Source organism: Bidens hawaiensis, unplaced genomic scaffold, assembly GCF_021521415.1.
Source record: "Bidens hawaiensis isolate Kalapana, Puna unplaced genomic scaffold, B.hawaiensis_p1.1 tig00017415_1, whole genome shotgun sequence".
In the NCBI taxonomy this organism is placed as follows: Eukaryota; Viridiplantae; Streptophyta; class Magnoliopsida; order Asterales; family Asteraceae; genus Bidens; species Bidens hawaiensis.
Window position 1 is genome coordinate 115,081 of NW_027492635.1, and position 22,417 is coordinate 137,497.

Below are 22,417 nucleotides of genomic sequence, written 5' to 3' on the forward strand. Positions count from 1 at the left end.
TTTGTAGATCTGGATGTTCGGGATCCACAGGTTCCCGATCCGTACGTTTTGGGAATTGTTTTCTGATGTTAGTGGTGGTGGCTGCGTTTTTCCGGCCATTCGTTTTTCCGGCCATTCGTTTTTCTGGCCGTAGTGTTGAGTGTTGGCTACGGTAAAACAAAACAAAAAAAAAAACGTTTTCCCGGTTAATATTCTCCGGCGACAAAGAATGAAAATAAGAAGATGGTGGTCGTGTCTGGTGAAGAACGACGCCGGTGACGAAGTGGTGGTGGCTGCGTCAGTGGCCGGAAAAACGGTTTTCCGGCGGCCGATCACCAAAACCGTTTTTCCGGCAGTGGCTATGGTGTTGGAGTGGGAGAGTGTCGGGGTTGTTTGTAGTGTGAATGACCGGAATAACGATTTTCCGGTAGCCGGTACCCATTGAATACTTGAATGGTCCAGAGACGGTGGCGGTTGTGGAGTCTAGGGTACCGGATCTGTGGTGGTATCCAGACATGGTGGCCGGAATTTGATTTTCCGGTGGCCGGCCACCGGTGTTAAGTTTTCTGTCAGTGAACATCATGTTGATGGCTGGATCTGATGTGGCGGCTAGGTAGGGTTGATGATAAATGACAGTTCGACATGATATAGCATGGTGGAATACGAAGGGTCGACGGTGGTTGTGGTGGCCGAAATCCGACTTCCGGCGACGGTCACCAGTAGGAGGTTCGGTGACAGCTGCAGCTTCATGTTTCATGTGTCATATGTTTGTTAGGGTTTATGCCCTAACATGTGTCTTCATATGAAATGAGTTTGAAAACTGGGGCAAGTTCATGTAGTTGGGCTGAACTTGGACAAAGAGATGGAGATATTTATTGGGCTTTAACTGAATATGGGCTGATTGGCTGATTGGGCTTTAACTGCTATGGACCATAACCTTTTCTGGGCTAAGGAAATAATGTTTGGGGTTGACCAACCGAAGAAACTAAAATACGTATGGGTTTTTCATCATTGTTGGATCGTGTTCAAAGCATGTTATTTTTATGTTATTTTCGAGGCGTTCGAGAAGTTGAGAAACTTTGAACAAATTGAATACGAATTTGGACTTAAAGAGGAAATAACAAGCTTTGTTCATTTGATCGTTGTCCCAGGTGGATCATATCTTTAGGGAGTGACTGAAGAGGCTTCGGCTTTATCGGGTTGATTCGTGAATATGCGAGACACAGTTCGACGGTATTTTGATATCATAAGTCAAGGGGGTAATTGTAGGGACAATTTTAGTGACTTGTGATATAAAATTACGAAACCCGTTATATATTAATGGTCAAGTGAATAATTAAAGCCGACGAGGAAACTGGACACGAAACGAGAGCTTCGGGAACGCGCATTTAGCTTCAACGGAAGATCTAGTTTATTTGTATTGTTTAGCTATAAATAGGAAACTTATTTCCTATTTTAGTGTGTGTTTGTAAGATCTAAATCACCACCTGAGGGGAGTTCACCTTGGGTGAGTCGGTTCGTTTAATATATAAATATTTTAACTGATTATGGAGTTGTTCACTATACTTATCTTTATATATTTGTTCGATCGTTTAATTTATCACACCCGTCTCGACACGTATATCAAGTGCAAAATCCGTTCGAGTGGTCGTTTGGGACCTACAATTGGTATCAGAGCGGATAGAAGCTTATATTGATTCAACTTTGCTCTTGATATTCGGGTTCTTTTTCCGCTATTACCCGAACCGAGATGTTAAAGCCCGTTGAAGTTTTGAAAATAAAGTTTGAAGGTCTTGAAAATAAAGTGGGAAATAAGCACGCTTGAAGCAATCTCTTTGTAGATCTGGATGTTCGGGATCCACAGGTTCCCGATCCGTACGTTTCGGGAATCGTTTTCTGACGTTAGTGGTGGTGGCCGCGTTTTTCCGGCCATTCGTTTTTCCGGCCGTAGTGTTGAGTGTTGGCTACGGTAAAACAAAACAAAAAAAAAACGTTTTCCCGGTTAATGTTCTCCGGCGACAAAGAATGAAAATAAGAAGATGGTGGTCGTGTCTGGTGAAGAACGACGCCGGTGATGAAGTGGTGGTGGCTGCGTCAGTGGCCGGAAAAACGGTTTTCCGGCGGCCGATCACCAAAACCGTTTTTCCGGTAGTGGCTATGGTGTTGGAGTGGGAGAGTGTCGGGGGTTGTTTGTAGTGTGAATGACCGGAATAACGATTTTCCGGTAGCCGGTACCCATTAAATACTTGAATGGTCCAGAGACGGTGGCGGTTGTGGAGTCTAGGGTACCGGATCTGTGGTGGTATCCAGACATGGTGGCCGGAATTTGATTTTCCGGTGGCCGGCCACCGGTGTTAAGTTTTCTGTCAGGGAGCATCATGTTTCATGTGTCATATGTTTCATGTTGATTTTCCGGTGACGGCTGGATCTGATGTGGTGGCTAGGTAGGGTTGATGATAAATGGCAGTTCGACATGATATGGCATGGTGGAATACGACGGGTCGACGGTGGTTGTGGTGGCCGAAATCCGACTTCCGGCGACGGTCACCAGCAGGAGGTTGGTTGACGGCTGCAGCTTCATGTTTCATGTGTCATATGTTTGTTAGGGTTTATGCCCTAACATGTGTCTTCATATGAAATGGATTTGAAAACTGGGGCAAGTTCATGTAGTTGGGCTGAACTTGGACAAAGAGATGGTGATATTTATTGGGCTTTAACTGAATATGGGTTGGTTGGGCTTTAACTGCTATGGATCATAACCTTTTCTGGGCTAAGGAAATAATGTTTGGGGTTGACCAACCAAAGAAACTCAAATACGTTCGGGTTTTTCATCATTGTTGGATCGTGTTCAAAGCATGTTATTTTTATGTTATTTTCGAGGCGTTCGAGAAGTTGAGAAACTTTGAACAAATTGAATACGAATTTGGACTTAAAGAGGAAATAACAAGCTTTGTTCATTTGATCGTTGTCCCAGGTGGATCATATCTTTAGGGAGTGACTGAAGAGGCTTCGGCTTTATCGGATTGATTCGTGAATATGCGAGACACAGTTCGACGGTATTTTGATATCATAAGTCAATGGGGGTAATTGTAGGGCCAATTTTAGTGACTTGTGATATCAAATTACGAAACCCGTTATATATTAATAGTCAAGTGAATAATTAAAGCCGACGAGGAAACTGGACACGAAACGAGAGCTTCGGGAACGCGCATTTAGCTTCAACGGAAGATCTTCTAGTTTATTTATATTTTTTAGCTATAAATAGGAAACTTGTTTCCTATTTTAGTGTGTTTGTAAGATGTAAATCACCACCCAAGGGGAGCTCACCTTGGGTGGGTCGGTTCTTTTAATATATAAATCTTTTAACCGATTATGGAGTCTTTCACTATACTTATTATCTTTATATATTTGTTCGATCGTTTGATTTACCGCATCCGTCTCGACACGTATATCAAGTGCAAAATTCGTTCTAGTGGTCGTTTGGGACCTACAGAAATCTTAACGATTCAAGAATTTTAAGAACAAATAATTAAAATATGTTTTGTATTTAAATATTTTGTATTTATTGTAAGCGATTTAATGTTTTATCATTAATGAAAATCAATGCTTTGAGTTCTGACCTACTATAAAGGTGACACGTCAGCCCTTGCTTGGGCGGGGTATTACAATTATGGTATCAGATCCTCAGGCTCGATCTCCGTCGAAAATATTTTTAAAATAAAACATGTGGGGTAATGGGTAAAACATCGATCAAGATCTCTTCCGTATCCTTGTATTTTGTTTCATATTCTCTTGGGTGAGCAATTCATCCAGTGGATACAACGTCGTATGTTTCCGGGTGAGTCATCCATTGGAAGCAATCCTGACCTGTTAGCCATGTGGCTGCTAGTTTTGGGATGGACCATCAATCCTGGACAAATAGACAAATCCTAGTACGGTTAAGTTGGGTTCATACACTTGTCATCATCATTGATTTTCCATTCGTCGTAGTTTGTCCGAGTAAACTTTCTTTTGCTTCTTATATGAAACTCCGAATATTCTGTCTTTATTAATATTGTTTAACTTCGAGGACGAAATTATTTTTAATGGGGTAATAATTGTAATATCCCAGTTTTCAAAACCCTAAAATTTAATATTTATATTAGTCATTAAATCGTGATTAATGAATTAAATAAAAACTTAAATGTAATTGGTACATTTATTTCATTTATATAAAATAAAGATGTCATTTTGTTTGTAGGATTACAAAGGGTACGATTTGAAAATGAGTGTGAAATTATTGTGTATTCTACGTTTTAAATGCTTGGAAATTGTTTTAAGAAAGAAAAGAAAAACATGATCATTATTAGTTTTAATGAGAATCAAATCTATTTATATTTAGTATATTAGTCAACGAGCAATAAACATATTAAATCCTTATGTTTGGAATGAGAATTTGTAGTATATTGTTGTTCAAAGGTTTCTTCCCATCAAAACCTTCGTTTCCTTTTCGTACATTTAATTTGCTGGGATTTTCGTCTCCATAATCACCATTGAATATTGATTCCTTCTTCTATAAATACGATACATGCCTATGTATAGAGGATGCATTTAACCCATTTAGCTTCTTTTTGGAACTCCATACCTTTCGTTTTTCTACGACATCATGGCAACCTCGCAACTAAACTTTTCTAAAGTTGTGATAGGCAGTCAAGCGGACTGATTAAGTTCGAATGTTGTTTTTATATTCGCGGTTCACCAAGTTTCGCATCCTTTACTTCCCGCTCAAGGATTTATTATTTCGTTATTACTCGTCACTTAGGTTTGGATCTCTTAATAACTTATGTGTACGGATTTAGTTTCCATTACTTCGTAATAGGGAATTTTAATTCGTTATTTAAATTGCTTATGTGGGCATAGTGTATTTATTGTATATATAAATAGTTATATATAAATATATTGAATTATTGACGCATTGAACAATTGATTGCGACACACCTCAAGGTGACACGCTGAAAAAAGTGTATGTGACCAAGTGAACGTGTTTATTTTACCAAGTGAATGTGACCAAGTGAATGTGAATCATTGAATGTGTATGTATATATATTGATTGATAGCTATTAAATAGGACATTGCATTATCGTTATAGTTGTTGTCCCACTGAGTAATCTTTTACTCAGGTGTGCATATTTTTGTTTATATGTGCGCTAGGTAACAGGGCGGATCTGATCGATGTCTCAAGGGGAAATCTTAATGATTCAAGAATTTTAAGAACAAATAATTAAAATATGTTTTGTATTTAAATATTTTGTATTTATTGTAAGCGATTTAATGTTTTATCATTAATGAAAATCAATGCTTTGAGTGACCTAGTGTAAAGGTGACACGTCAGCCCTTGCTTGGACGGGGTGTTATAGTTTCATCTTTCCCTCCCCTTATCCACAAAATCGATCCCATTTTCGTTTCACGTCGGCGGTAGATTTCATCTTCGACAAACCCAACCTCCCATCCAGCCACTCCAAATCAAAAGTCCTGTTGGAGAGTGTGTGGCCGGTGGAGTTAGGATGAGAGAAATGATCCTAGATTACAATGATCTTCCAACTACCGCTCGTGTTTAAACTCTAACACATCATCTACCCAAATAAACTGTTGGGTCAATTGTTGTTTGACCCAAGTGTAAGGCCCAACCCAAGAATTAGGGTTTTATTATATTTGGTAATTTCTTGGCTAGAAAGTTAGGTTAGTCCTATATAAACCGAGTTATGGTTAGACATTAGAGTGTGGAGTTGGTATAACCGAGTTAGGGTTCATCAAAAGTCAAACCGAGTTAGGGTTTGAGAGTTTGTAATCAGTTTTTGAGTGAGATTTTCTGATTAATATAAACGAGAGTCATACGCTTATATGTGTTTGATTATCGATCCGGGACTTGAACTGGTATCAGAGCCAAGTTCAAGAAATCGATAATCGGAGTTCTAAAATCAGTGGTGAGTTTACGGCGGCGTTGATCGGTAAGAAGGGTTCGATAGAGTTGGTGATCGGAACATAGACCGATACAGCAGCCGGTTGTTAGTGTGGCGACAACTCGGAAACAAGTTGATTTCTGACCGGAGTTTCGCAAAGGTGTTGCAAAGGATTGTTCGGCAGGCTAGAGACGCTGCAACAATCAGATTTAAAAAGGCTTCGGTTTTGTTGCAGAAGCATCGACGAGTAGTATGAGTTTTCCGAGCAACAAGGTTTACGTTCTTTGTAATGTGTTTGTTATTTGACTTTGTGATTAAATAATAATACAAAGTGTCACAAAAGTCAAAAGGCAAATAAATTACTTCTTTTGTGAGTAGTGAGCTACTCCACGACAAAAAAAAAACAAAAAAAAGTGGTTTAATTTTTGGTTTAACAAGGTTTTGTTTTACCATTTATTTGGGTTGAACGAGTAGGTTCGATTCAAAGTTTGTTTTTTACACGGGTTGAACGAGTTAGGTTTTGACCGAGGTTTGATTTATTTGGTGAGCTAGTGGGTTTAGTTCTGAAAAGTTGTTCGGGACTGATTTGTTCGTACTTGTTTCAACGGAGTGAAGCAAGGGGGTTTGACAACGTCAATGGAGAAAAAAAGATATATCACATGTTCAGTGTTACCGTTGTGATGAGTTCGGTCACTTGGCGTATATGTGTCCGGAAAGTTTGAAGAAAAAGGAAGAATCTAACTTGAACAAAATAGATGATTTTGATCCAAGTTTATTTATGATAAAAGGTGATCAGAAAACGGTTTTTCTGAATGAAGATGGTGTGATTCCAAAGCGTTTTGAAACCGAGCCGATAGAGAAAGATGTTTGGTATCTCGACAACAGAGCATCGAATCACATGACGGGTAATAAATCGTATTTTTAATAAATTGTATTTTTATGAATTGAATGAACAAGTCACGGGAACGGTGAAGTTCGGAGATGAATCTTGTATTGATATTCGGGGAAAAGGGTCGGTCTTAATTGAAGGAAAAACCGGGGAGCAACGTTTGTTGACCGATGTCTACTACATCCCGAGCTTACAGTGCAATATCATAAGTCTTGGTCAAGCAACGGAAGGTGGATGCGAGATTCACATGAAGCATGATTTGCTAACCATTAAAGATGATACAGGTAAGCTTTTGATGAATGTGACAAGGACCAAGAATCGATTGTATAAGATCAGTCTCAAGATAACAAATCCCGGTAAACGAGCTATCATTGGAATGAAGAAATTTGCAGGTAGAGATTTTCAAAGTATTGGACTGAAAGAAGACAAGCTGGTTATGAGTCAGATTCCAATCAAAGATCCAAGTTCCAAGGTTCAAAGTCCAAAGAAGAGAGTTCAAGAAACTAAACGCGTGGTCAAGAAAGTGATTCAAACCCAAGGGAAGGCGTCTAATGATCAAACAAAGCAAGTGTGTCTTCTAGCCAAGTGGAGCCCAAAGAACATTGCAAGAGATCATGAAAAGCCTCGGGAGAATCAAGAGAAGAATGACAAGCGTGTAGTTGAAGACCCGCCAATTTCGAGTAGGAAATTAGGGTGTGAGTCGGGTACAACAATTGCGGGGGTGATTGTTGGGTCAATTGTTGTTTGGCCCAAGTGTAAGGCCCAACTCAAGAATTAGGGTTTTAGTATATTTGGTAATGTCTTGGCTAGCAAGTTAGGTTAGTCCTATATAAACCGAGTTATGGTTAGACATTAGAGTGTGGAGTTGGTGTAACCGAGTTAGGGTTCATCAAAAGTCAAACCGAGTTAGGGTTTGAGAGTTTGTAATCAGTTTTTTGAGTGAGATTTTCTGATTAATATAAACGAGAGTTATTCGTTTAATCGTGTGTTGATTATCGATACAGGACTTGATAAACTTCATCTGGCCGATGGAATAGATCGAGTACATAACACCATTCTGAAGTTTCTAGTTGCCTGCATATTATTGCTTCAAGTTCACTTTGGAAATTCTCAAATACCAACACATAAATGGGCCTTTGATTTTGGAAGAGAAGAATATGTGGGCTACTAAACCTTTAATCTTTATTAGTCCACCTGTAGTGGAAGAGATTGAGAGGGAGAGAAGGCCAAGATTTTCTAAGAAGTGATCGACAAGTGGAGATGGCGAGAAATATTTCTCAGCCATATACTGGCGCCCACCTGATAAAATGATAAAATTGTGACACTTCTCCCCCCACCATTACACCCCTAAAATATAATTCATCTTCTTGTTGACTGAGCTTCAAGTGGCACACTTCTCCCCATTCTTCCCCTACCAGTACGCATGGTCTTATTGTATGCTAATTCTTTATCTTTATGTGCAAGATTGGAACGAACCGGATTCGCTATATGTTACTTTTATATTATTAAATTCCTTCCTCACTCTATTATATGGTCTTAGTATGCGAATTGATGTTGGTGTGATGGTGTCTAGTGGGGTGATGGTGAAAGAAGAGAGTTTAAAACTTATATATTACATACCACATGAACACATAGTCCATGAGTATGAGGGTCTTTTCACAGTATTTCTAGTATGAGGCTCACAGTAAGGTTTTTATTGCGAAAAAATGCATATCACAAGTGGTTATTGTGCGTGCAAAAAGGCCATCACAAGTATAATGCTCAAGCTGCGTTGAGGTTTTGACCACATGAATGCATTTTGCATTTGAGTCTAAAAGAAAAAAAAAACCTAGCATATTGATCTACCTTCGTGGATTCAATACTATTAGAAAGCAGAAAAGGATTTATGGAAAACGAAGTAACATAAGAGAATGATTTATCTACCCGATTGTCACTAGAGGGTTAAGTGTCGTGATTGCCAAAAGAAAGTGTAATTTATAAGTAAAGGTTAGAGAGTTGGCAAGTTTTCATTGTAAAGATAATGTACCAGTTTATCATCTTCAAGTAGGATTCCCTTGGAGAGTATGTAGTAGATATCTTTTTTTTGAATTGTGGAGTAAATTTTGGAGACCTCGAAAACTCATCAAGTGTTTCTTGGTAAAGTTCGTCCAATTTAGCCTTTCGTTGATCGTAAGCCACCTGCATATTCAATGAACAATTAACAACTATATTTTAATGCAACACACGTCTATATTTTGCTATTTCCATTTGAATACATGACTTAGTTAATACAAAAAAGAGATCGAACGGTAATGGGACTTCAAGTGAGTATCATCCTCACTTATTGTAAGTGTACTTTCTGAAGCTGGAGTGGCCAGCTCGTTCTTCTCGATCTCTTTTAATTATTAGAAAACTACTATCCAATACTGAGAGCATCTCCAACGTCAAACCACTATAAACGTCACATCATAATCCAAACATTATCAAAAAGCCCCATGAATGTGGGATAACAAACCCACACCCGTGGGTCAAAGGAACCACAACTGTACATAGTATAGTACATAGTATATAGGGCATATATGTAGTATATGTATGCATATTATGTATATATGTGTGAACCCTCGGGTGGCTAAAGTGAAATTGCACTAATTTTGACGTCATTGTACTAATCTCGTGAAAATGACGTTAAAAGTGGCGGAAGGTTATCATGCATCATGTGGTGGCGTTGATAGCCGAAAGACAAGATTACATGCACAAAACGGCTGATGTCCCGATGGTTGAGTGTTATGTCCTTATGTCCAAGGCCTTATGCAAAACTACTATCGAGTCGGGGTCTCACCGGAAGCAGCATCTCTATTCCTACGGGGTAGAGGTAAATCTATCTACATCTTACCCTCCTCAGACCCTACTATAGCTTTGCTATTGATGTGATTTACTGAGTACGATGATGATAGTATATGTATACAGGCATGTATGTAATAGTATATACTCTACATATTGTAGTATGGAATTCTCTATATCTCTCTTTAAGATAAGTTCCCTCCTGATCCCTACCATGTGTGTGCCCACACGAGAGAGAGAGAGAGAGAGAGAGAGAGAGAGAGAGAGAGAGAGAGAGAGAGAGAGAGAGAGAGAGAGAGAGAGAGAGAGAGAGAGAGAGAGAGAGAGAGCATCTCACTTCTTCCCTGCCAAGGCAATCCGAATGAGGAATAGAAGCACTTTACATATATTTCTATTTATTCATCCATGGAAACAAAGACTATTTTCTAACACTATGAAAACTTACTTGAAATTCCAATGCTTTCTGAAGCTGTATTACCACATCAGTAGTGGTAGGTCGTTCTTCTCTCTTTTCATGTAAGCATTGAAATGCGATCGTCTGAAATACATCAAAGGATTTCCACACAATGTGTTTCTTTATACCCTCGCACACTATTTTCTCAAGTTGGCTTGATTCATAGTGGCTTTTAACCAACGCGTTTAAAAGCGGACTATGATCGGTTTTGTCGTCTGGGCATGCCAATCTCCCACACAAGAGTTCAAATAAAATAATACCAAGAGAGTAAACATCAGACTCCTTTGTTAAGTCTTTTGTTACCAAATACAATGGGTCACAAAAGCCAACCGAGACTACAACATCATGGATGTCATACTCTATTTCCTTATTTGTTGGATATGTTGAGGCAAACTCAAATCCACAAATTTTAGCTTTCCAATCATTGGTTAGTAGAATGTTGCAACTTTTTATGTCTCTATGTATGACCACATCTTTTCCTGCATCACCTCCATGAAGGAATTTCAACCCGTTTGCAATGCCAATACATATCTTTAGTCGTCTGCTCCATGATAAAGTAGAAACGTTCAAATATGTACTAAGACATCCGTTAGAGGCATCCTCATAAACAATGATATTTGCCTCCTTTTCTTTACAATAGCCTACAAAACCGATGATATTCTCTTGTTTATACTTCAAAAGAACTTCAAACTCTTTAAAAAACCCATGTTCTTGATCTGAACTGTTAAACCACTTTACAACAACCTTCTTGATTCCATTATTGTATTGAACTTCTCCTCTATATAGCTTCCAGTCTCTACTTTCTAAAATTAAATTCTTTTTGTTGAAGTTTCTTGTGCCCGATTTTATGACATCAAATGACATTTTGAAGGTGTCCTTCCGGTTTTCCTGTGTGATTTAATGCACACGTAATGTCAGTATAAACCACAGATGTTAATTTTGGAAGTACACTACAGACAAAACGAGTTAAAATACTTATGTTGTATACACAATTTATGCTATGACAAATAAATCAGTTGAGGTTTCTCAACTAACATTGCTATAAAATCCTACGTACCTTTAAAATCATAATGAATTAGAACATAATTTAAAGCATCAGCTTACTTGACACTATGGTTAGCAAGATCATAATATAAAGAAAAGTATCCTCAACTATGGTTAGCAATATCGTAATTTAAAACTTTAACTTACTTGTAACTTTTATGCCACCCTAAGTTCCTTGATGACTTCTTCAATCTTTGGACGCTCTCCTTGAGTTTTCGCCAAACATCGATACGCAAGTTTGGAAAATACACTCAAAGATTTAGGATCAGGTCCTACTTTTAGAGTGGAATTGAGTTCATGACTTTCATTTTTAATTTTTTCATCCAAAATTTGTTGCCACGTTCCGTTTTCAAAGTGTTCTCGTGCAATGGGTGCAAGCCCGTTGTCATTTTTCTCCAGGTAAGTTTTATCATAGGTCAACTTCCCAGAAAATATCTCAAATAAAACAACTCCTAAGGAGTAGATATCTGATGCCCTTTTTAACCTACCTGTCCTAATGTATTCTGGATCCACGTACAAGTTTGTTCCAACAACATTCGTATTGATGGTGGTCCCTCCTTGATTCCCCTGGTGAACTTTAGACAGCCCAAAATCAGCAATCTTGGCCTCCCAGTTCTTACATAACAATATATTGGCACTTTTAATATCACGATGTATTATGTTTTCTTTTACCTCCCGGGTTGTGTGCAGGTATTCCAATCCCTGCGCAATATCAATGCACATCTTCAGACGTTGTGCCCACTTAAAATCGTAGGTTCCCTCCCGCAAATGACTATCCAAACTTCTATTAGCTGCGTACTCATACACAAGAAGCATTTCATCACCTTCTTCACAGTATCCCTGAAGAGAGACTATGTTCCGATGTTCACGCTTACTGAGCACATTGATTTCAGTGTCAAACCCTGTTTTTCCATTGCCGTCTCTTCTACGCTTGATGCGCTTTATAGCTACAGTGCATGGGGTTTCAGCAAGCGAATATTTACTTCTTATGTTGAGTTCCGCTTTGTACACGTCACCAAATCCGCCATACCCAATATGCCAGCTTTTGTCAAAATCCCTTGTGGCCAATTTTATATCCTCAAATGCGATCTGCAGACGATGTTCCATGCTTTCCATCTGCAGCATTGTGTAGACTCAATTAAATTAAGAAACTGTGTCCCAAAAATCATACAGTTCATTAAATTGCTCTGTCAGGGAAGTCTTAGGGAGTGCAATTGGAATCATTAGTAACAAATATAATAAAATAAGGTTATGTGTTATTGGGAATCATTAGTAACAAATATAATAAAATAAGGTTATGTGTTATGGTGGGGTGGTGAAAGGTGAAAAAAACCGATTACATATAGACAACTTTCACTAAGGTATATATGTTGTGGGAGTCCGAAATGTGATAGGTGAGTATTTAATAGACGATGGGGTTGTGGCGTAGCTTGTTGTCTGCTTACCTGCTCATTATTGTAATTGGGTTCTTTTATGGAATTATATTATACAAAAATTTTAAAAAATAGATTGAAAGAATGTTGTGGTGGAGCTAAATGACTCTGTGGCATATTAATTAAAAACAGGCGAATTGGATTTAATAATTCAAACTTAATGTTGTTGACTGATAATAATTCCAACGTTAAAAAATAGTTGTCACCGGTCCCAACTTTCACAAATTTTTTATGGACCTCTGTTAAAAAAAACTTAACAACGTTAAGCTTTTTCCAAATTTCAATTTGATGTTTTAAAGCTTTCGATCGGAATGAGGATACGAATCGTTTGATGTAAAACATACCTCGCAACGGTGCTAGGAAAAACTTAATTTTAGTTAATTAAAGTTTACACACCGGAATTGAAATATCATTTAGTCATTTGGACCACCGTTTTGAGATAAGTTTTATATCAGTTGACTCGTATCATCATTCCGAATGAAATCCCTAAAACATCAATTTGAAAATTGAAAAAAGCTTAACAGCGTTAAGTTTTTTTTAACAGGGGTCCAATGAAAACAAACAATGTGAAAGTTGGAACCTATGATGGCTATTTTCTAAGTTGTGATTATTATCGGTCAACTACATTAAAATAGAATTATTAAAATACAATTTGCCATTATTACAAGATTGGAGCTCTCACACCCACGAAGATCACCACCCCAAAATGGACAATGCCTTTCACCCTTTGGTTGTAATGATGTAAACACCTCAGCCATCCAATGTGGTTCCCTCGTTTTTCGTCTGGATTGGGTAATACACACATTAACCATACGAAGATCTTATTTCATTCTGAATTTTATCCGATTTGAGGATTCGTAAAACCATCAAACTGTTTCAATATGAAATGCTTCAACACTCTCAGATTTATCTGGATGTTGTATATCACGGATCCCCAACTAACAATACCATAATTAGTTTGTAAACTATGTAGGTCCTTAGAACGGGTCAAACAACTAATTCTTGAATCAATCTCTAACTACAAGATAGCGGAAATCACTAGTAGCCAACCGAGATCTCGGATTTTGTTGGTATTATTATTGCCCAAAATGGGAATAAAAAAAGAGCGTACGGAGAGTAGTTGGTGAGAGGATAAGATTTAAGTTTTACAAAAGGTTTTTTTTTCATTTTTTTGGTTAGCAAGTGCATGTTTCACCTATTATATGTTTGTAGGGCCAATATTCTATATTAGTTTTTGTATTGTGTGTGTCTTTATATTCGCTAAAAGTCTGTGTAATACGTACCTCAATACGTTTATTTTGTAAGGACAAAATTTAAATGTTGGAGAAATGGGGACCTATATAAAAGGTCACTTAACCCATTTCTCCTTAACCTTTGAACATAACTCTTGCAAATATTAATTCTCACAAACTTTTTTCTCTCCTCCCTCTCTCTACTTTCGGCTCATATAGTGTACACCACAAGATCCGAGATCTCGATCCTTACTAGTTGTTTTCGCTAACTAGTAGAGAAGTTGATTCAAGACAACTAGTACTTAGTTTGTTGTGTTTGATCCGGTTACAGGACCTGTATCAGAGCTTTCGGGAGCTCTAATAGTTGTAGATCTTGGGTCACAACCTTGGATTTTGGCCTTGTGTGTGTGAAAAGACGGAATTTCAAGAAAATAAGTGGGTTTCGGGTTTATGTGTTCTCCAAACTTTCAAGAAAATTAGGTTGTTCATGTTCAAGAAGACGTTAAAGTTAAAGTTTTTGTAAAAGTTGATGTTTTTGGTGTTTGAATTCTCTAGATTGGTGTGTGTGTTTGTGCATGTGAAGGGAATACCAAAAAGTTGTGTTTTCCATGTATTTGGGATTGTTGAGAAAGGTGACAGAAAGGAAGTTGGTGACTTACCCATTTTGTTTAAAAATTTCGAATACATGTGAGTTGAAAGTGGGATTCGAATACATTGGGGATCGATTACAATTTTAACTAGCATACATTACTCAAACTCGCATACATTCTCAAACTCGCATACAATCCCTTCACTCGCATACATTCTCGAACTCGCATACAATCCCTTCACTCGCATACATTATCACACTCGCATACAATCCCTTCACTCGCATACATTATCACACTCGCATACAATCCTTCCATTCGCATGCATTACCACACTCGCATGCAATCCTTCCATTCGCATACATTACCAAACTCGCATACAATCCTTCCTTTCGCATACATTACCAAACTCGTATACATCCTCTCATTCGCATACATTCTCTTGTTTGAATACAATCTGGTGTATTCTAAATTTATTCTAAGTCATTTGTATTCTACTTTCTTCCATTTAAAATACATTTAACTTCGGAAATTTTTCATTCGAATACAATCTTGAGGCAGTCCTTTTTATTCTAAGTCAATTGTATTCTAATTGAAACTTGTTACATTAGAATACATTGGACTTAGTTTTTGAGCAGTTTTTGTTTCAAGAGTGTTTGATCTTTGAGAATAGCGTTGACCGTTGACTCTGACCCGTTTTAAAAAAATATTATCGAGTTGACTTTGAGTCAAACTAGTCGAGTTTGACTTTGAGTCAAACTAGCTGAGTTTCAGTTTGAGTCAAACTAATTGAGTTCAGTTTAGTTCAGTTTAACTCTGTGTATTCGAGTCATAGTATTCGAGTCAAAGTGTTCGAGTCAAAGTGTCCGAGTCTAAGTGTATTCGAGTCTAAGTGTATTCGAGTCAAAGTATTCGAGTCTAAGTGTTCGAGTCAAAGTGTATTCGAGTCAAAGTATTCGAGTCAAAGTGTTTGAGTCAAAGTGTTCGAATCAAAGTGTATTCGAGAATAAGTATTTAAGTCAAAGTCTTCGAGTCAAAGTGTTCGAGTCAAAGTGTTTGAGTCAAAGTGAAAGTGTTCGAATCGAGTCAAAGTGTTCGAGTCTAACTAGTTGACCATTGACTTTGACAAAAAAAAACACTTTATTATTTTTACTTAGTCTTCTATTAAAAAAGAATGTCTTGCAATTCTAAGCTTAATGGAAGTCTCAATATGAGGGAAGGCCAAAAGGAGATGTTAAAAGAAGAATTCAACATGTTTAAACATAATAAAAGAGAATCGGTTGTCTCTCTCATCAACAGATTTGAGTCACTCGTTACTAAATTGAGAAGTGCCAGTATCACAAATAAGTTGTCTGAGATTAACATGAAATTGTTGAATTCACCGCCTTACACATGGAACATGTAACATCCCGTTTTCTAGTTTCGGTTAATAAAATGAAAATATGAGTTACTATGAGTCGGGCTAGTGTTGGGTTAAATGGATATGGGTGATGGACTTGGGTTATGAAAGAAAGACGGAAAGACCATGGGCTTAAGCCCATGATCCATAATTATATAAGCCTTAATTACCCATTTAATCATTCATATACACATATTCCATACACCACCAAAACACACACTCAAGCTTTCTCTCTAGTTTCTTCCATTCTCTAAACTGAAACCAAGAAAGAAAACCGATCACGATCCAAGGTAATAATCGAAGGATGTTTTATGAACTTAAACACGTTAGATTTAGTCACGAAACGACGAGCCGACACCGTTAAACCGTTAAAGTCACGAGATCCGTGTGGAATCGGGTATAAACTGAACCTTAGATGAGCTTAGTGGTCACCCTAGCTCAGATCTGGATCGAACGGGATGAAAAACGGTGAAAAACGAATAAGATCTTGTTTTTCAGGCGAAAAGGCGGTGCCGGAAAGGCGGAAGGTACGAGGATGATATGTTAGAGAATGTTTAATGACATTCTCTGACCTAACCCTAATTCGTTAGCGGAGAGTTAACGAACTAGGGGTGATTCGTCAAGCGATTCGTTAATGGAAGCTTAACGAACTAGCCTTAGTTCATTTCCCAGTTCGCTATGGAAAAGATAACGAATTACCCCCGATGCACTATGACCATTCGTTAACAGAGATAACGAATTAGAAGGTCCAATTCGTTAGATGGACTGATTCGTCATATGGACTGGTTCGTTATATGGACTGATTCGTCAAGAGACCAGTTCGTTAGAGGGTTCAATTCGTTAAGGACCGGTTCGTTATGACAAACCAATTCATTAAAGAACCAAGTAATGAACTAGAAGTCTAATGAAATGACATAGGAGTCCCTGGACTTAGAAAAGAATAAATTAATTAAAAAAAAGCCCTCGAACTTTTAAGTTAGCTAATTAAATGATGATTTAAATTCTAATGGAAAATGTGTTAAGAGGAAATAAAATTTTTCCAAGCTGACCTGGCAGCTCGACCCCAGCCAGGGGCTCTGCCCTTGGACCCTGCTAGGGGCTGCCGCCCCTGACCCCGCTGCCAGGGGCGCTGCCCCCGGACCCCGTTCGTTGAGGGTAATAATTAAGACTAGAAAGAAGATATAAGTAGTGATAGTTAATTGATACGTGTAATTGTTATATAGTTAGTCGTGCATAACTTAAGAAAGGAATAACCATAAACGGTGAACGTAACCGCTTTCAGGTTAGTTTCTAGCCCCATTCCTTGTTATGTTTTCGGGGCTGTGTGCATACTCGATGTGATTAGTTAATACACTTATCCTAAGTGAGAAGTGTATGCCATATATGTATTATGTGAAATGTATGAATGATTTGTTGTCGGTACATGAACGATCTTCGGATATTGCATGTACTTCCAGGTAATGGTTTGATGTTATATGTATGTTGTAAGATGAGGAATGAATGATGTATGTGTGTGTGAAACTTACTATTATGTATATAGAAAAGTATGCTATGGGGGTATGGAAGAAAAGGTACCGGACCCTAATAATATTCGAGGATGGAGGGTGACCGGACCCTGATAATATCCGAGGATGCAGGGTACCGGACCCTAATAATATCCGAGTATGAAGGGTGACCGGACCCTAATAATATCCGAGGATGGAGGGTACCAGACCCTAATAATATCTGAGGTATGTAGGGTGAATTACCCTTATAATGTAAGGTTAGTTGGGTGTATATGAAAGAATGATGAACAGGTTCATTATGTCATGCGTACCTTCGGGCACGTATATGTGTATGTAAAGTAAGTTATGTGATTAACTAGAACTCACTCAGCATAGCTGACTTTTAGTATGCACGCAGGTTAACAGATTCAGACAGGTGGTTTGAGCAGGACACATGACAAGATCGCAGAGTCTGGCATCTGAAGATTTGTTATGATGTTTGATATTATATGCTAAGTTATGTTTTAAAAAGACAAGTTATGAACGTTTGTAATGAATGGTTGACTTTTGTTATTTTTCCGCGAAAATTTTAATAAACTCTGATTTGTAGAAATGTGTTTATGAGTAAATCCAACGCCAAAAGTGAGGCACTGGTAACACGGCCTTATAAGTTGGTATTAGAGCAAAGTTCGAGATATTTAAGCATCCTACATGCTTAGACTCGAACAGAGAATGAGATTTAAGTAAGAAAAGAAAGATGTCAGTTCAAGATAGCCATGTGTCACTCAAGCAAGCTCAGTAACGGTAAAGTATATGGTTAAATAATGAATGTTAATGTTAGCTTAATTGCTAAAGAAAGGATATGTGTGATGTAGGGATAGGATTTCCTGATTGTTTGATTGATTAACTGTTTAAGAGTAGAACCAGCAAAAATTGACTAATGAAAGGAATTTTATAGGACACGGAGAGTAACGTGATCAACTAATCACAGCTGGCCACTGTTATTACCTGTTAGCCTTACTATCCTTGTACTAAATGGTTCCTTGAGTGATGACGTTTATATTTTCCTTTTTAGAATACGATGGCTGGATCTAGGGCATTTGCTGGAGCAGGAGGCCGCACTGGACGTCATGGCAGGCCTCGTCGTGTCCGACAACCTTCAGTTGAAACAGCTTCCAACACCGGAGGTGAAGGAAGCGCAGGTGGGTAAAACCCGAACAACAACGAGGTGCATCAACTGGACCCCGCAATTCAAGAAGCTATTGTTGAAGGGGCGGGAGGGGTGGTAGGAAAGATGATGAAAGAGAGAGGGAGGTCTCGAGTGTGGTTAGATCTGTGAAAATTGATGATCGGAAGAGAGGCCGAGGTGAGTGCAACTATAAGTCCTTCAAAGTATGTGACCCGCCACAGCTAACCAGTTTGGGAGACGCAATCGCTACCCTTAAATGGATAACCACTATGGAAAAGGTTATCCGTATTAGAGACTGCCGTCATGGGGCTGCCACAAAATGGTGCCAGACATGGTGAACACTGTAGCTAAGCGAATTAAGTGTTACATCAGGGGGCTGCCACAAAATGTTCGTGTCTTGGTCATGGCTAGTAGACCTACTACCTTTGATTATGCTGTGGGACTTGCAGAAATGGTCTATGACGACTTGGTGGCAGACAATGTGGTGGCGGAAGAGAAGAAGGATAAGAAATGGGTCGCTCCTGTCAAGCGACCGGGTACTCAGTTATGGAACTCTAAGGATAAGAAGCAGAAGGTGTGGGAGAGAAAGACATGCAAGACGTGTTGGAAGGTACACGGTGGCGAGTGCAAGTGGGGTATTGGTTCGGATGTGTGTCACAAATGTGGAAAGGATCATGGTGGAGAGTGTAGGCTTGGGACAAATGCCTGTTATTAGTGTGGGAAGGTGGGGCACTATGCTAATGAATGTGATGCAAAACCTGCATGCTATAAATGTGGTAAGACAGGTCTTATGGCAAGGGAGTGTACTGATGGTGGAGCTGGAGGTAGTGGAAAGAAAGATGTCGATCAAGCTAGGCCAATGACTAGAGCCTACATGCTGACCCAGGAACAGGCTAAACAGATTCCGGATGTTGTGACTGGTACGTTTATAGTAAACGGTATTTCTGCTTCAGTATTATTTGATTCGAGCGAGAATAGAAGTTTCGTAGCTACACCGTTTAGTAAATTAGCTAAAATGAAATGTTACCGAGTGTCTGAAACTTTTATAGTAGAGACCGCTAGTGACGCTTCGGTTAAAATAATGAGAATGGTTAAAAACTGTAAGATAGAGTTAGAGGGACATGAGTTCCCTGTTACTTTGTATGTTATGACCTTAGGAGGGTTCGATGTGGTTTTGGGAATGGATTGGTTGTCTGAGTATGAAGCTCAGATAGTGTGTAAGAGTAGCATAATAAGGTTAAAATCCTTGGATGGTAGTGCGGTGACAGTTTATGGTGATAAGGAAAGTTCTGGGCTTAATGTCATTTTGTTAGTGCACGAAATTGTTGTCCGTAGCATTCGAATAATTTATACATAGTCTAGATTATTTATTTATTGTAAATAGCCCATTCACTATGGTTTGTATAGCGAATGAGGTCCATTCGTTAGTAATCTAGGCTAGTTCGTTAATGTATCAGTCCATTCGCTATGAAAGCATAACGAATGAGGGCTAGTTCGTTAAGTTATTACCATTCGTCATGGAATGTTGACGAATGAAGTCTAATTCGTTATGGAGGCATAACGAATTAGAGTTAACTTAACGAATGGAGCATGTGGCCTATAAATAGGTGGTTCCATGCTCATAATTAAGTGAGATCACACATATGAGAGGTGTGAGATCCTAGATCTAAGTTATTATGCTCTCCATAAGTTATTATGTATTTATACACCATAGTGTATTCTCTCCATATTTATCAATAAACCGTATTTAAAATATTCGTGTTCGTATTGCATAATCGATGTATCATAGAGGCTAGATCCGCGATAGGTCTTCTCAATCGATGATAAAAGCCGAGGGTTTGTTAAAGCGAGGGTGCGGTGCCTACCTGGCGTATGTTGTCAACGCTACGGCCGAGACGAAAGAAATGAAAGATGTTCCTATCGTGTGCGACTACCCAAAAGTATTCCCTGAGGATCTTCCAGGGTTACCACCGGAGCGAGAGGTAGAATTCCATATAGATTTAGTACCAGGGGCCCAACCCGTCGCGAAAGCGCCTTACCATCTAGCACCGTCTGAGATGAAAGAATTGATGTCCCAACTGCAAGAACTCCTCGACAAAGGTTTCATAAGACCAAGTGTTTCCCCTTGGGGGCGCACCGGTGGTGTTCGTGAAGAAAAAGATGGAAGTATGAGAATGTGCATAGACTATTGCGAGTTGAACAAGCTTACGATAAAGAATAGATACCCTTTGCCAAGGATTGATGATCTGTTTGACCAACTGCAAGGTTCAAGTTGGTTCTCACAAATAGATCTCAGATCAGGCTATCATCAACTGAAACTGAAAGAGGCATACATCCCTAAAACAGCGTTTCGGATGCAATACGGACACTACGAGTTCCTCGTAATGTCATTCGGTCTAACGAATGCTCCCGCGGCATTCATGGACATGATGAATAGGGTGTGTCAGCCGATGTTGGATAAGTCAGTTATCGTCTTCATCGATGATATACTAATTTATTCAAAGAGCGAGTCTGATCATGTCGGGCATCTAAGAGAAGTGTTGGAAGTTCTAAAGGAAGAGAAATTGTATGCTAAGTTTTTGAAATGCGCGTTCTGGCTGTGAGAAGTGCAATTTCTAGGTGACGTGATTAATCCTGAAGGGATTACCGTGGACCCAGCTAAGATTGAAGCGATAACAAATTGGAAGACTCCACAGAATCCGACTGATATACGAAGCTTCTTAGGGTTGGCTAACTACTATAGGAGATTCATCGAAGGTTTCTCCAAGATAGCCGCACCGTTGACCGGTATGACCCGAAAGTCGGTAGTATTAGTTAGGGTAAGTTTCAAGAGGAGGCATTTGAGGAATTAAAGAAAAGATTCACGCAAGCTCCAATCCTCGCTCTACCCGATGGTGACGAGGATTTGGTTGTTTGTAATGATGCTTTGTATCGTGGGTTAGGTTGCGTGTTGATGCAACGAGGAAAGGTGATAGCTTACGCGTCTAGACAGTTGAAAGTCCATGAGAGTACTTATCCTACGCATGATTTAGAGCTAGCAGCAGTAGTGCATTCTTTAAAGATATGGAGGCATTACCTGTATGGTACTAATTGTACTATTTATACAGATCATAAGAGTTTAAAGTACTTCTTCGAGCAGAAAGAGCTGAACATGAGGCAGAGAAGATGGTTGGAGTTGATAAAGGATTACGACTGCGATATTAAGTACTATCCTGGTAAAGCTAATGTGGTGGCCGACGCGCTGAGTCATAAGAATGAGGAAGTCATTGCAACAGTGAAGTCATACCAGTTGATTATGAACTCAAGTCTTTTTGAAGAAATCATCAAGGTGCAGTCAGAAGTGCTGGTAGCTGAAGGGCTAATGAAGAAAGAAAGGATTTTCGGTCAACAAGACGAGCTGATGGAAAACACTCATGGTATTAAGACTAGGTTTGACCGTATGTGGATTCCACGCCATGGAAGTCTCAGAGGTTGAATTTTAGATGAGGCTCATAAGTCAAGGTATTCAATTCATCCAGGATCCACTAAGATGTATCACGATTTGAAAAGAGACTACTGGTGGCCAGGTATGAAGAATGATGTAGTAGATTATGTCAGTAAGTGCCTACATTGCTTGCAAGTCAAGGCAGAGCACCAGAAACCTTAAGGAAAGATGCAGCCTCTAGAGATACCAGAATGGAAATCGGAACACATCACCATGGATTTCATAACTAAGCTACCTCGTACAGCTAAGCATCATGATACCATCTGGGTGATAGTGGACCGTTTGACCAAAAGCGCTCAATTTCTGCCCATATGAGAGGCCATCTCGTCAGAAACGTTAGCAAATTTGTTCATAAAAGAGGTTATGGCCAAGCATGCAATGCCGTTATCGATTGTGTCTAATAGAGATACTCGATTCACTTCGAGGTTTTGGAAGAAGTTCTATGAAGCTATGGGAACGAGATTGAACATCAGTACGACGTATC